General features: G+C 41.2%; 1 long non-coding RNA gene across 1 annotated transcript; it reads right to left on the reverse strand.

Moving 5' to 3' along the window:
* LOC139789704 (uncharacterized) lies at window positions 1-8,725 on the reverse strand. The gene is made up of 2 exons (XR_011723231.1): window positions 7,268-8,725; window positions 1-620 (listed from the first exon to the last, which is right to left on the reverse strand). It is a non-coding gene; the product is annotated as an uncharacterized lncRNA (long non-coding RNA).
* Window positions 8,726-15,420: the final 6,695 nt, after the last annotated feature.

Genomic DNA, 15,420 nt, shown 5'->3' on the forward strand with positions numbered 1-15,420 from the left:
GAGGTTATGAAGTGGGCTAAGCTTTATTTTCGTAAGAGATAAGGAATTTTATTGCTTGCAACGTTATTTATGACACAAGCAAAGACCAACAGAAGGATGAAAGGAAAGATAACATTTGTTTTATGTACTCAAGGGAATACATTCATAAATAGGGAATTTAGTAAGGGCTGAGCTGATTGTTTTCCCCATAAACCCACCCAGACTGGAGCTGGAAGGTCATTAGTATATGAAAAAAGGTCCATCATGTTCTAGACAATATTTTTTGTCTATTATCAGAGAAAACTAATGCCAACTGATACTATCAATGACATATCTTGCACAACTTACACAGTCTTAATGATGAACTCATGATGGGGTCACACTGAGTTCTCCCAGTTGCATCCCTTGCATCCATACAAGAATCTGTGTCCTGGTTTGGGCCAGGGTAGAGCTCATTTTCTGTTTTACAATCCTGCTTTCAGCTCAGTCTCTTGTAAGTAGCTGCCCTTGCTGAAATTCAGAGCAGGTTTCTCAGTCAGTGTCTGCTTCTGGGACTGGGAATGCTCACTGTTTATGGTTATGACTCGAGACTGGGCTGCAGAACCAAGGCCACTGCTCAGTTTTGAGGAACATCTTGGGCTCTGGAAAGAGAACAGGAGTAAAGAGGTCACACCAGCAGCCCTCCTTTAGGGAGGAACAGACAAGATAAATGACCAAAATTGACCAGACAGAGTATTCCATCCCATACACCTCATACTCAGTATTAATCTGAGGCATCACGAGGGTCAAACCCCTTCCTGCTTCCCCTTCTTCACCTTTCCCTGTTTGCTTCAGCATCCTGGGAGGATTCCATCCCTACCTCTGCCTGTGCTCCTGATCCATGCCAGCCTGAATCTGTGTGTTCCTGCCTCCAGCTCCCAACTGCTGCTGACCCCAGGATTCCAGCCTGGACTTTCCCAGGGCTGCCCTGCAGCCTCGGTGGTGATGGGAGAGTTACTGGGGGAGAGGGGGGAGGAACATGGTATTGTTTTCCTGTATATTGGTATAGATTTAATAGCTTTTTCTTTTTCAGCATTACTTTTTCATTAAAGCTGTGTAGTCCAGTTTCCAACCCATCAGTCTCTCTCCCTTATTCTCTCTCCTGTCTTTATAAGGGAGGGGATTAATAGTGATCATCTCTCACTTGGTTAATTGCCAGCCCAGCATTTGGACCACGATAACATGTTTTGGCTGGACTGGGATGGAGAAGCCTAGTTGGGGATGTCAAGGAAAAAAAAAAATAAAGACAGCACTTGCTGACAATATGGAAGATGTGGGTTTCTTGAACAGCAGTGAACTAAATGTAATTTTGGATTATTTTTTTTTTTAAGATTACAAACATAATTCATGGTGTGGCTGTTGGTTCTCTTATTGCTTTCTTTCTTTGTGGCTTAAGAGCTTTGGGTTTCTTTTGGTTTTTAGTTTTGGATTGCTTTGGGGTTTTTTTTGTTGTTTTTCTTTTTTTCAATTGTTTAAACTTCCAGTTTCAAACTTCCAGTTTCTTCTGAAACAAGGTGGACAGAAACATAACCTCAAGACTCCCAAGGGACCAGAGCTTTTTTTTTTTTTGGACTAGAAGGAGCAGGATGAAATCTCACCATGGAGCACTTTTTGATTGAGAAAGAGAAATCCCCTTGTCTGATGAAGCCCACGGGTCCTCTTCATCCTTTTAGTTCCCTTCCCACTTTCCTTCACCAAACTCTGCCTTAACAGGTGGGAGGGTCAGACCCAATCTCACAACTGGAGAATGAGAACAACAAGCACAGTGAAAAAGTTCCTTAGTTAAGAGAGCTTGTAGAAATAGTCCTGACCTTGAAAACAAAATGTCTGATGCCTGCAAAACTCAGAAGAGCTTTAAAATGAGCAAGTGGAGGACTGAAAATTAAGAGTGGTGTCCTCTGTTGCCTTTTTTTTTAGCACACAGTGGTGCAACATTTGGAGAAGAGGTGAACTTGCTGCCTACCACCAGATAATCACATAACCCTAGAATTGTTTCAGCTGGAAAAAGCTCTAAGAGGATCAAGCCCCAGCTGTTAAATTAGTGGTAGTAGTCTTAAGTAAGGGGGGAAAAAAAACCTTCTTACTGAAAGTTTAGTTTTTCATGGGTAGGAAGACTTGTCTGAGGAATAACTTGGGCCTCATCTGAAAGAGACAGCTGGTTAATGACCCAGCTCTGGGCAGCTACAGTGGCATTGTCTCCAGGTGTTTGTAAATCATCTTGCTGAAGGATGTTGATGGCCAGAGAAGCCAATTTGGAATGAAGATTGACATAATTTTCTCTACTAATTAAAACTCAGTCAGTGGTGCTGAGGGCTGTGGGTGAATTGACCAGATGCATCACTTCCAGTGCAGAGCATCTGTGCTGTTCCATGCTCCTCTCTTGCACAGAGCCAGCCTGAAGAGCTGTTGAGAGAGAAAGCTGCCCCAGGTATTGGTCACGGAAGGCATAAAAAAAAAAAAAAAAAAAAAAAAAAAAAAAAAAAAAAAAAAAATTATATTTTTCATGAATGTTTTTCTGAAAAAAAATCAACAACATTGAAGGATAAAATTCCTTTTGTGTTTCATTGGGAAATGAAGTTATGAGCAAAAGGTGATAAAATCTTATTGATATTTTTGAAGAAATTCACATTCTCTTCTTCCATTAGTGCATAACAGTTCTTATGTGTAACATAAAATAATCAACATTGCCAGATCCAGCCATGTAAAAGAAATCACAAGATGATTATTTTTTTTTAATGAGTAAGTTTGAAATTGTCATGGGTGTATATGTCTTAGTACTGTGAATATTACAGTTTTTTTTATGTCAGAGGTTACTCTAATTGTGTTTTCAAACCTTCCCCAACAATATATTAGCCATTCACTTATTTTTTGTTATTTTTTTTTCTCCCAAGGGATGTTCTACTCTTATAGGCTGATTTGTGGCATGGCGTCTTTAAAGCTCAGATACAACTGAAACAAAAAAAAAATAAAATCCATAATGTTGTTCTACACTCTCATAAGAATATAGGAATTGAAATTCAAGCTTTTATGTTTTGGTTTTCAGGTTTGTGGGGTTTTTTGGTTTTTTTGGGTTTTTTTTTGTGGTTTTGGGTTTTCGTGGTTTTGGGTTTTTTTGCTTTGTTTTGGTTTGTTTTGTTTTTTGTGTCAAATATCGATAACATATCGTGTATCTGCCTCACATCCTTACATCCAAGGTTAAAAGAACTGCCTTCCAGGTTTAAAAGGTTGTTTTTTTCTGCTGTATGTGTGTGTGAGGAGCTCAGCCTACAACCCATGCTGTCCCCCTGGCCACGTCGGGGGGCACTGACATCCCCTCCTGGCAGAGTGGTAGGAATTACAGCAACTAAATATTTCTGTTTTCTCCTCCAAGCAGTGGAACGAGTTTGTGATGTGTCCCCACCTGCGGTGCAAGGGTAATTCCACGGCTGTTCTTTGGGGATGGGTTAATGGATTCGTCATCTTGTGCTTGGTACAAGTTTAACATCATCAGCGCGAGCACAGCGTGCCCCGTGGCCATGACAGCTGCTTTGCCCTGCTGTGGAAACAATAAAAAAAAAAATAAATAAAAAATACAGCCTACAAAAGAGGAGCTTTTGCTTCTTGAAAATGACTCTCTCTCGAGGGGCTTTGGCTGTTTTTGTTGGTCTGAGCCTCCCTTCCCTTTTCCTGCTGGGGTTTCTGAGAAGTTGCGAGAAGCTCAGCCTCGCGTGCTATGGGGAGGATTGCTATAAACAGCTGCTCTCCATCACCCGGGCATAGGAGGGATTTGTCAGGGCTGACAGAGATGACTCAGAAAGAACATTAAAAAAAAAAAAGAAAAAGGAACAGCGGGAGGGGCTGGGGGGGGGGGTGAGGGGGGGTGAGGATGAGAAGCCAGGCACTGTTTTGCAAAAACATGACTCAGCTTCTGTTAAGTAAAGCCCTCTGTCCAAGCACGTCTGGTCAACTCATTACACAGCACATTTAATGGGGTGTTTCGTGTCTCTTTCCAGGCTTGCCTGCTCTGATTTCCTGATTATATTAAGCTAAGGGCAAAAGTTGTTAGAATAGCAAGAGAGACAGAGCTGGGCTGTGGGGGCAGCTATCAGAGCAAGATTTGCAAGGGTTTAGCTGTGCTGGCATTGTCCTGGTCTTCAGCAATAAATGTGGTCATTTAATTAAGGCAGCAAGTTGTATGTTCTGGTATGTGCATACCAACTGCCTCCCTGCTCCTATGTTCAAAGTATTTTCCCATCCTGGATGCTTCACAAATCAAAAACATGTCATTTACCAGGCACTTTTGAATTTTGAATACACTTTTTTTCCCTACCTATTTCCTTGTTTTTCCTAAATTTAAGCCAACTAAATTACTCATCTAGTAACTTTTTCTTTTAAAACCTTTTTCAAACATATGGACTGAATGTATATGAATAAAACAGAAGTGAGAAAACTGCTGCATTTCATGTTCAGGTTTGTTCTGAGGTTTATGGCACAAAACTTACCAAACACATCCTGTACTTTTGGGCAGCAGACTGTAACATAAAAGAGACATCGGAGTCTGCTGAGTTCAAATCACCATTCATTTCTTTTATACCTACCAAAGCATTTGAAATAGTTAATACCTAATGAAACCCTTCAACAATAAACTAATCAGTCAATTCTGTTCCCAGGGTCTATCACGACATGCACGTACACGAAACCAGGAAACCAGGAAATTTCATATTCAGTCATGTAACCTGAGCTCTAAAGCTTTTTTCTAGCAGATTAGCTTTAATGGACATTTAGAAAATGTAACTCTATATAAAATAAAATGTAAGAAAAAAATTATGTCAGGAAATAAGTTTTAGTTTTAAGCCACCAGAGGTTTGTTTATTATAGTCATTAATAGGGGCAGACAGGAAAGCATTTTATATATGCAAATTACATTGCTGGTGATTGGTTTTGTTTGAAAAACATTATTTTTTTTTAAATCCTAAAATGAAATCTGTCCTAGATTATTTTTTTTTTCCTCTCAAGTTACTTGATTTAGTCTTTTAGACTAGAATAGCTGGAATGTGTTGCTAATTACAACAATTGCCTAGTCTTTTACTTAAAAAGAAGCACATGGACATGAAAAACCATAATGAAGGAAATAATCTGGGTAGCTCTCCCTGGCAGAGAATCCCTTCCCATATCTTTACAGAAAGTGTTACTTGTGTGTTTTATGATTCACTCACATGAAAACTCATTCAAATCCAAAATTATCCAAGGCTTCACTTAACACTTTCTTGTTATACAGTAAGGTGTGGGAGATGGAAGGTTTGAGGAATATATTGCTATTTAAAGTTTCTAAGCCTTCTCAGCTGTGAAAGTCTGAAGACTCTACTGAGATCATAGTGGAAAAAGTATATGAAGGTGGGGAAGTGGTCTTAAAAATACCTAATGTGTTATTATAAAGATTTTAAAATGAGATCACTAAGATGGTTTTCAAATAGTGGGACTCTTTATGGCTAAGGCTTTTATGGCATAAGAATTACTCTGGATTCACAAAAAGTGTATGCTTAAACGTTGTACTTTGTAAAAATTATCCCAGTTAAACTTTTGGCAGATGTTTGACCTCGTACATAGCAGCAGAAGTTAGATATAAACATTTATATTTATGACTGGCTATAAGGATTGCTTATAAATCCACTCTTCAAAGACACAGGTCCACAGGAGCAGATTCATAGAGCGGATTAGAGATTTTGCTTTCTATCCTCTGCTTTTTTGCACATCTTTATTAATTCCAGTGCATGCTGAATATTCTCAGTACTATATAAAGGCTTACAGAAACAAATATTTTTCTTAAAAAGTAGATTTCCAATGGATAGTGTAAGTGTTGAATAGTTCTTAAAGCTTACAACCCAATAATAGGACAGACATAACAACATGGCTATGTTAAATAGATTAGCACAGCTATAGTTTATGCTTGGTTAAAAAGTTGAGGTTTATAAGGTTGTAAGGGTTAACCACAGTTGACATTTCCTTGTGAAGTTAAAAGTTAACCTTGTGCTTTGAAATATCAGTCTCTCACAGTCAAGCTGTTCATGTCTTTGAAGAGAAAAGCAGCGAAATGAGGAAAGAAAAAATAAAAAAAAGGAAAATAAAAAATTAAAAAGGAAATTAAAGGAAACAGTGCCACTGTAAGGTTTGGTTGCTGTTTATTTGGTCCACAGCCACTGGGTAAATCCCCAGGTATCCCCAGCACTTTGAAAGACCAGGTTTCATGAACACAGGCATGCAAGGCACTTGCTTCCCCATCTTTGGCACACCAAGCTTCCCAGGCAAGAGTGGAGAGAGTGTTTTTGTGCACAGCACTGTCAGAGGGACAATAGTAAGTGTAATTTTTTGATGATGGCCCTGCAAAGTGGCAATCCTCCTTGCTGCCTATGGCTCAGCTTCATTAAACAACACAATTTTCTTTATCCAAGTGCTGGGCCAGGAGTAGTGGGTGCTACTGCTTGTCCTTCCAGCGTGACAGGACAAATAACTTGTGGGTGAGAGCACGGGTTGCTTTAGAGAGCAATGGAAATTAGAGCTGTGTCTGTCTGTTAGGAGATGACGACGTGGGTATCAGAAAACTTAGCACAGGCTGGATGCCAGCTTCCTGAAACAGTGAAAGCAAAAAATCTGCAATACAGTATATTTTTTCCAGCAACTGTTTAGTTTTCTCTTTTGCTATTAAAAAAACCAAAACAAAACAAAAAAAAAAACCAATAAACCAAACAAAACCTAACAAACAAACCGCCCCAAAAAACCCCAAAACAAACCAATGCAAACAACCAAACAAAAAAACCACAAAAAAACCAAATAACAAAGCATCTTCATGCTAGCTAACATGTTACTAGTTAATTACAGAAGTTCCTTCAAACCTGGTAGATCATGGGCAAAATGAATCATGTGCCCAAAGGCATAATTAATGTACCATCACCCTGGGAACCATTAGGCACACCAGAGTGCAGAGAAGTTGTGGGCACACTGGGTGCTCCTTGATGGATCTGTGAAGCTGGTGAGTCCAATGGAGCATTTAGCAGTTTTGGTTGCAGAACTCTCAGGGTTGGGCCAATGAAATCAAGAAACAAACCACAAAATTGCGTAACTAAATTTTTTTTTTTAGTAAGTTGAACAAACTAGGCTGTCTCTTAATTTTACACTATTCCTGAGCTGCAGGATGTTGCATTCCTTTTGTATAAGAAGTAATAGTTTCAATTTCATTAACTGCATGCATATACATTTTTAAACCATTTCTTACCTGTCTTTCTGTGGAGGTTTGTTTTGAAGGCCGTTGCTACGTTTTAGACTGATTCTTCTGTGTCACATGAGATCAATCCCCTCCTAAAGCTCTCCTTTAAAAAAAAAACCCAACAACCAACAAACAAACAAAAAACAAAACCCACACCCCAAAACTTACTGAAATAGCAATTTGATGAATTGGCAGAACTAAATGTCATTTTTCCTTTAAATAAAACAGCTGCCTGAAATAGCATTTCTGATTAAAATACATGATATTTATGCTTCTCTGTGTCCTACTCACTAGCCTATGGGTTGGAAGTCACCAGCAGAATATCATCATTGCCAGATTCTGCATCTGGATCTTTGATTTATTTGACAGACATGCAACATCCAAAATATCTAGGCGTATGGCCAGTTCAGATGTTGGTGCACACACTATGTTCTTAACAGATCAGTGTCCACTCATTCCCCCAGAGCTGCGTTTTCTCGTTGATTTATGTTAATCCTGTGTAATTTGAGTGAAGCACTCCTCTAACAATTTTATTCCACAGAAATAAAGACGGCTGGGGAAGCTGAATTTTTCTGTTTGTTTGTTTATTTTTTTCCTGCAAGTTAAGTAATACAGTAGTCATGAATCAGAGCTAGAAGAAACAGAGTTAAAGAGCCAAAAGTAAATCAAGTCAGTGAACTACAAGAAAACCAATAGGATGAAATAAATGTTAGCTTTTTAACCCAGCAAAAGCCAGTGAGCCACAAATCCTACTTTTGATGATTATTTTTGCCTCTTCCATACACTGTGTTTATGGAATATAAAAACCAGGGAATTAAAAAAAAAATAGTAAAAAGCTATCTTTGTAACATAATGTAGAAGCAAAATGTGCACTGATAAAAGTAATTGGGCAGAACTGGGCCTGTCATAATCCACATAAGCACACGGGACGTGAAAAGGCTGAGCCTATTATTTTTGTTCCTTTAAAAAGACCAGTTGCTTACATGCTATTTATTTAAATAATTGCAACCATCTTCTTCCCCCACACTTGCTTTTCCCTTTGCAGAGAAAGAACTCATAGAAATAACTAGTGTCAGCTGTGAATTCTGGAGGAGAGGCCAAGACTATGAAGCCCATGCAAGTGTGGACAGATCTGACCCTGCTGGGGAACATGGTGACATGGTCCCTCTCCCCTCCCCTGGGTAGGGACAGGGGGCTGGTGTCAGCAGCACCTTTTACAGAAGTTGTATGGGGAGCCAAGGGACTGATTTCATTCACACCTGCTCCTGAGAGTCAGATAGTCCTTGCTATGGACGAGGAGGCACTTTCTCTGTTGTTTTTTTCCCAGTGCTGAAGGATGGGGGGCTAAACTTGTTGGCTGCATCCATGGCACACACAGCTGCCATGGACAAATTCCATTAGTTTTTATTTTTCAGCAAGCTACGTTGCTTTTAATTGTTTTATTATTATTAATTATTTGTATTTTAATTTTTTTAACTCTTCATCTTTTTGTAGTACTGCCACTCCTAAGGCTGAGTTAAAATTTGCAAATGTGAAACTTCTTAAAGGTCACTAGAGCACTTGCTCCTCCTGTCAACAACTTCGCCTTGCACAAGGGAGAGAGAAAAGCATTTGGTTCACTTCCTGGGTTCACGATTCAGAGCATCCTGGGATAATCCTGCAACAGTGTTTTGAAACCCCTTATTAAAATTGTCACCATATTTAGAAAGATCTATGGGCTGCAGAAACAGAACATCTTCTTATAAGGTTGGAAAACACAACAGCGCGTCCTAGTCCAAAACGTCCTTGCCTGAACTCAAATGATCTCTGCTTTGTGTAACCAGTCAGCAGGCTTCTGGATCACATAAATCCTCCTCTGCAGCATACTGGGTCCCTGTGTGCTTGTGTTTGGGCTGCACCCACACGTGATATCCCCACGGGCACCTGCAGGTGATGGAGGTGATGCAGGCTGATGAGGAGTTTTCTCCACCAGAGGCTCCTGGAGGGTTCTCACTTCATTCAGCAAGGGACTTGCTGGTTGCAATGCAATTACAAACTGCAGATTGCACTGCTGAGCTAAAGACATCTTGTGTGTTCACTGGGGTGAGATGTCTGGCTCTCTTTTGGTGGCTTCTGGGATGCTGGGGGGTAGAGGGGCCATTCGCCAGGGCAAAATCTGGGTTTCTTCCTTCCCCTTGCACTGCTCTTGTTGCAGGAGACACTTTCCTTCTTCCCCTTCTGATCTGCTCAGGGTGAGCCAAGGAGAGAGAAATGACTTGTTGGAGCATTTTGTATTTATCAACCAGTTGCCAAGAGAGTAAGGTTTAGCACAGCAGAGCTTGCCTTTTGCAGAATAAATAAAAGGAAGCACAGAGCTGCTGATACCCTCTTTCAACCCTAGGCACACTCTCAAATGTATTTTTTCTTGTTTCTTCTAGTGGTGCCAGAAACCTAGTTGGTATTAGGGTGTGCAAAATCATGGAAGAGTACCAAATACATGCCAAAGAAACTAATATATTTAAAAATTATTTTCTAATTGCATATGGTAAGCAAAAAGGATCAGCCTGGGTGTAGGGTAATATATCCCTCATTAGAAAAGGGTTTCCATATGATAGCTGCATGAAAATGACGTTTATAAGCCATTTAAAGCTTAATTTGTTGTGGGTTTTTTTGTCATTGATGTTTGCTTGTTTGTTTGGGTGGAGGGCTGATTGTGAGAGAGTGGTAGGATATGTGTGACAGCTAAAAATGATGAAAAAGATGAGTTCTGTAGGGTACTCCAGTATTAGTTGTCCCTGTGTGTGTTTTAACAAGAGAAAAGTCACCTTCCAGGTAAATCAGCTTGCATTAATTGTGAGATACTTCAGAGCAATGGTGCTGCAAGAGATTAGCACAGTATCTGTACTGCAACTACCTGTTTACTAGGTCATACCACGAGTAAAAATTAAGTTATCTACCAGAAATTTACAAGTCTTCCATCTGATCTCTACTCCCAATGTTTTTTCAATAAAAAGGATAGTTTTGGGGAAAAGATGTGTAGCGTTCTGGGGAGGCATTTCAGGTCAAAAAGGTAAGATGAAAGGGATTTTTCTTTGAGAAAATATAGCTTTATGTAAGATTTTATTGTTTGAATAGGATATAAAAGCAAATGCAAGCACAAAAAGAAGTAGGATGTTTTGAAGCATTAAAAACTTTGATTAAAATACAGGAAAGGGAAGACAGTGAAAGGATTAAGAAAAGTTGTTTACCTCCTTTGAATTATTTTGAATTATAGGAAAAAAAGAAGGAAAACACAGAAAGAGGAGTAAATGCAGTCTTGTGGTTTAAAAGTTAATTAAAACTACACTGTTTTACTTCAGCTCAGGCCAGGTATTGTTTCCCTCATTTGTTTTGTTTGGGAGGATAGCTTTATGTGGTACATCTGATTAATCGCTTTATTGCTTTAGAGGTGTGCAACTCTGTCACAATAAATGGTGTTTGATGCACTAAAAAAATAATGGGAAGCAGTAAAACTGTCTTCCCTGTCTTAGCCTGCTAAAAGATAGGTAGGAGGACCATTTAGTTTAATTTATGGGAGACAATTAAATAGCTGTAAAACACTGATGCAGGTTTCTCTTTCTTTATGCCATGTATCTAATACTGAAGTAATTTTTGAAATTGGAGCTGAAGATGTTGTGATCTAATCTCTCAGCAATCCTAACCAGGAAAAATGGGCTGTTTACAGAAGAAATGGACCAGTGCTGACAGACTTAACAGATTTAGGATAGGCTCCCCAAACAAGGGTGTAAATAATAAAAGAAGTAATTTGTTTCTCAGAAGTCATTACCTGGTGAATACATCTTTTACAGAGCTATCCAACAATGGAGAGAATTAGTAAATTCTGTTTCTTAGCAGATGGGTAACCATGACAGATTTGCATTCAACTATGCTCTGAACATCTCCAGTGGGAAGCTTCACTTTGATTCTAGGCAGTCCAGTGTCAGTTAACAGAACATTATTCATTTTTATCTGAAAATTAATGCAAACTCTCCCTGATCTAAACAGATAACAATAAATAATATTCTGGTTTAGAATTTGCCTCTCTGCATTCAGCTGAAAACAAAAGTATCACATCTCTTTTAAGACAGAATGAATAGCATCACATTCATCCATTTATTTTAGAAAGAATAGCTATTAAGGCAAAAGAAAAAAGAACCAAAACCTAACAACTAATGGGCACACTCTAGCCTGGAAAGACTCAAGATGGAAGTCAGGAGTACTTGGGAAGCAATGGGGACCACTAGGCTCTTGGTTGTCCCCTCCAGTGTCCCCAGCTGGAAATGCTGATGGGAGCTGCTCATGACAGATGGGATGACCCTTCTCAGGGAGATTTTGGTTTTTGTTGTGTAAGACATCATTCTCTATTGCTGGATCCTCACAGAATTAACATACTGCAAGGCTTTGCACTTTGATATCACTTTGATGTGCCTTTTAAAAAAAAAATAATTAAAAAATCATATGTTCCTACCCCCTTAAAATACATTTCCTAAATGACTCAAGTTTTGTTATATTTAAAGCTCTCACCTTCTTCTAGGTGTTCTAGGTTGTTGTCTTGCATCCAAATATGACAAGCATTTATTAACACAAGGTGCCTGAAGCATACTCAAAACACACTGTCCTTCTGAACCCTGACTCCTTGAGTTGGGAGTTGGATTAGATGAAAGGTACACTGTTCAACTCAGATTTCGTGGCAGAACTTGGCCTCTGCTCAGAAGCTACTGCTCTGTCCTAATGTCCCCTACGTCAGGAGATAGGGAGATCCAACTCTAAAAATAGCATGCTGTAGCTATGTGGGGGAGTTCCAGGAGTCAGTGACTGCTGGGAGAATAAATAGGTTACTTTTCTCTTTCTTTCCAGGACATGGACTGGAGGGCAGCTGGAACGTGCCTGAAAATGTGCCTTTGCAATTGGCTTTCACTAATGTCAGGGTTTAAATGCTGGGCTGGCAATTAACCAAGTGAGAGATGCTCTCTATTAATCCCCTCCCTGATAAAGACAGGAGAGAGAATAAGGGAGAGAGATTTATGGCTTGGAAGCTGGACTACACAGCTTTAATGGAACAGTAATGATGAAAAAGGAAAAGCTATTAAATCTATACCAATATACAGGAAAACAATACCATGTTCCTCCCCCCTCTCCCCCAGTAACTCTCCCATCCCCACCGAGGCTGCAGGGCAGCCCTGGGACAGTCCAGGCTGGACTCCTGGGGTCAGCAGCAGCTGGGAGCTGGAGGCAGGAACACACAGATTCAGGCTGGGATGGATCAGGAGCACAGGCAGAGGAAGGGATGGAATCCTCCCAGGATGCTGAAGCAAACAGGGAAAGGTGAAGAAGGGGAAGCAGGAAGGGGTTTGACCCTGGTGATGCCTCAGATTTATACTGAGTATGAGGTGTATGGGATGGAATACTCTGTCTGGTCAATTTTGGTCATTTATCTTGTCTGCTCCTCCCTAAAGGAGGGCTGCTGGTTTGATCTCTTTACTCCTTTTCCAGAGCCCAAGATGTTCCTCAAAACTGAGCAGTGGCCTTGGTTCTGCAGCCCAGTCTCGAGTCATAACCATAAACATTGAGCATTCCCAGTCCCAGAAGCAGACACTGACTGAGAAACCTGCTCTGAATTTCAGCAAGGGCAGCTACTTACAAGAGACTGAGCTGAAAGCAGAAGTACAAGACAAAAAATGAGCTCTACCCTGGCCCAAACCAGGACAACTAAATAAGAAAAAATCCAAAAATAGAGGAGGTGAGATACACCATAAAGGTGCACAAGCCATGGTATCTCCTCAAGTCTCCATGGACCTCTGAAGGGGGGCTCTTCTCAAAGTCCATAACACAAGGAAAGTCTGGACTCTGCAACTCCAGGAGCAGTTTTCCTCCTCCATCATTAGCCTACTGCAATTCTGTGTTGGGCATTTGGCTCTTTACAGAGATGCTCATAGCTGTGTATCTCCAGTCACAGGATTTGGTTCATATCAGCAGGGTTCATCCAGGCAGAGATGTTTTTCTGCAGCCTGCTGGTTGTTGGGTGGATGCCCAGCTCCAGGAGAACCTTCTCCAGTTCTACAGCAGGGCTTTGTGCTGGTGGACGTGCTGTGGGAAGCTACTGTAGCTGAAGTTCATGCAGAGGTAGGAGTTCATTCCTGTAAAACACACAAAAAAGTCTGAAATCTAGAAAAGGATTAAAAAAAAAGTGTTAAAATAACATGTTTTGTCTGGGTAATTCCCAGAAAAAGGTGTTGATCAATTTTGCAACATTGCCTTATGTCTCTTAGAACTTCAAGCATTGCAACTTGCTGCCCTTCTGTGCATTTTTAGGGGCAGCTGAAGAGTAAGAGACATTAGTTTTACATCCTCATGTAGCACAGATTTGTATGAGCACACAGGTGTTGTAATATTAAAAAATAAGGAGCATTTTGACTAGAATAATCAGATCTCAAATAATAAATCCTTGGCAACTTTCAGCATTATAATAATGCTCAAAGTAAAGCTGAGCTTACACAAATGGCTAAGTAGAGGTGCTGTTTAAAAATGTGATATTTCAAGACAATGTGGCACAGAAAAGCTGGAAGTGTCTGTCCCTTAAATGAGGCTGATGCTAATTGAAGCTCTAACATTGCCAGGCAGCACTGGTTATATTGCCACCCAGAAACTTGGTTACTAGGAAGAGTTGTGGTGGAGTTAGAAATAATCAGCTATGAAGGAGTTTTGATTAGATGAACAAAACCATAGAATCCCAGAACTGTTCTGTTTGGAAGGGACCTTAAAACATGATCTAGTTCCTTTCTAGTTCTTTCCACTAGATCAGGTTACTCCAAGACCCATCCAACCTGGCCTAAGACACTGCCAGGGAAGTGGCAGCCACAACTCCCCAAGCATAGAATCATAGAATTGGCTGGGTTGGAAGGGAGCTCAGAGCTCATCAAGTCCAACCCTTGATCCACTCCCCCCGTGGTTCCCAGCCCATGGCACTGAGTGCCACATCCAGGCTCTTTTGAAATATCTCCAGGGATGGAGAATCCACCCCTTCCCTGGGCAGCCCATTCCAATGCCTGATCACCCTCTCCCTAAAGAAATTCTTTCTAATGTCCAACCTAAACCTCCCCTGGCACAACTTGAGACCTCTTGTGCCCTCTTGTCTTGCTGAGAGTTGCCTGGGAAAAGAGCCCAACCCCCCCCTGGCTCCAACCTCCTTTCAGGGAGTTGTAGAGAGTGATGAGGTCTCCCCTGAGCCTCCTCTTCTCCAGCCTCAACACCGCCAGCTCCCTCAGCCTCTCCTCATAGGATCTGTGCTCCAGTCCCTTCACCAGCCCAGTTGCCTCCTTTGGACCTGCTCCAGCACCTCAATCTGCTTCCTGAACTGAGGGGCCCAGAACTGGACACAGGACTCGAGGTGTGGCCTCCCCAGGGCTGAGCACAGGGGCAAAATGCATCTTGCATGTCTTACTGGTTTGAACCAGAATTCAAGCACGAATGCTTAATTGGGTTAACAGGGGAAAGAAAAGACCCTGAAAGGTTTTCCTGCCTTCTCCATCAGTGAAGTCAAAAGGATCTGTTTCACAGAGGGAAAACCTTGTATGCACCTGGATGTACTGCTGAGGCTGTCCCCATCAGCAGCTGGGGACATCATTAAACCCCAGTGGGTTTAATGGGAACACAGTGGTCCCTGGTGCCCTGAAGGCCACTGGAGGGGAACAGGACATGCCAGGCATCTGAGCCTCTGGCTGCTGGCCTGCTGAACCTTCTCTTAGGTTAACCAGCCACACGTTGATAACCCAGAAAATGACAACCCACTTGTGTCACAGCAGTGCAGGGTGTGGGTAAGATGCTGAGGCTGGGGAGGTGCACAAATACCCCACACAACTCCCACCACCAAACCTTCAACCTGCATTCCCAAGCCCCAGACAAGGCCCTCTCTGGTATGAAATCCTTCACAATTTCCTCCCAGTCCCAACAAGATGCCTGCTGGCCTCTCCGATGCCCCTAACCATGTTGTGGGATGGACCAGACACTTGGAACCAGGGTCACCATGGTCGTAGTGACACACAAACACCACGCCTTGGAAAGGCACATGTATCTTGATATTTATTAATTATTAGCAATTTCCAAGGTGGGAAACTTGTGTGCCATCTGGGACCCCACCCTGAGGT

This window comes from Heliangelus exortis, chromosome Z (genome assembly GCF_036169615.1).
Source record: "Heliangelus exortis chromosome Z, bHelExo1.hap1, whole genome shotgun sequence".
Taxonomy (NCBI): Eukaryota; Metazoa; Chordata; class Aves; order Apodiformes; family Trochilidae; genus Heliangelus; species Heliangelus exortis.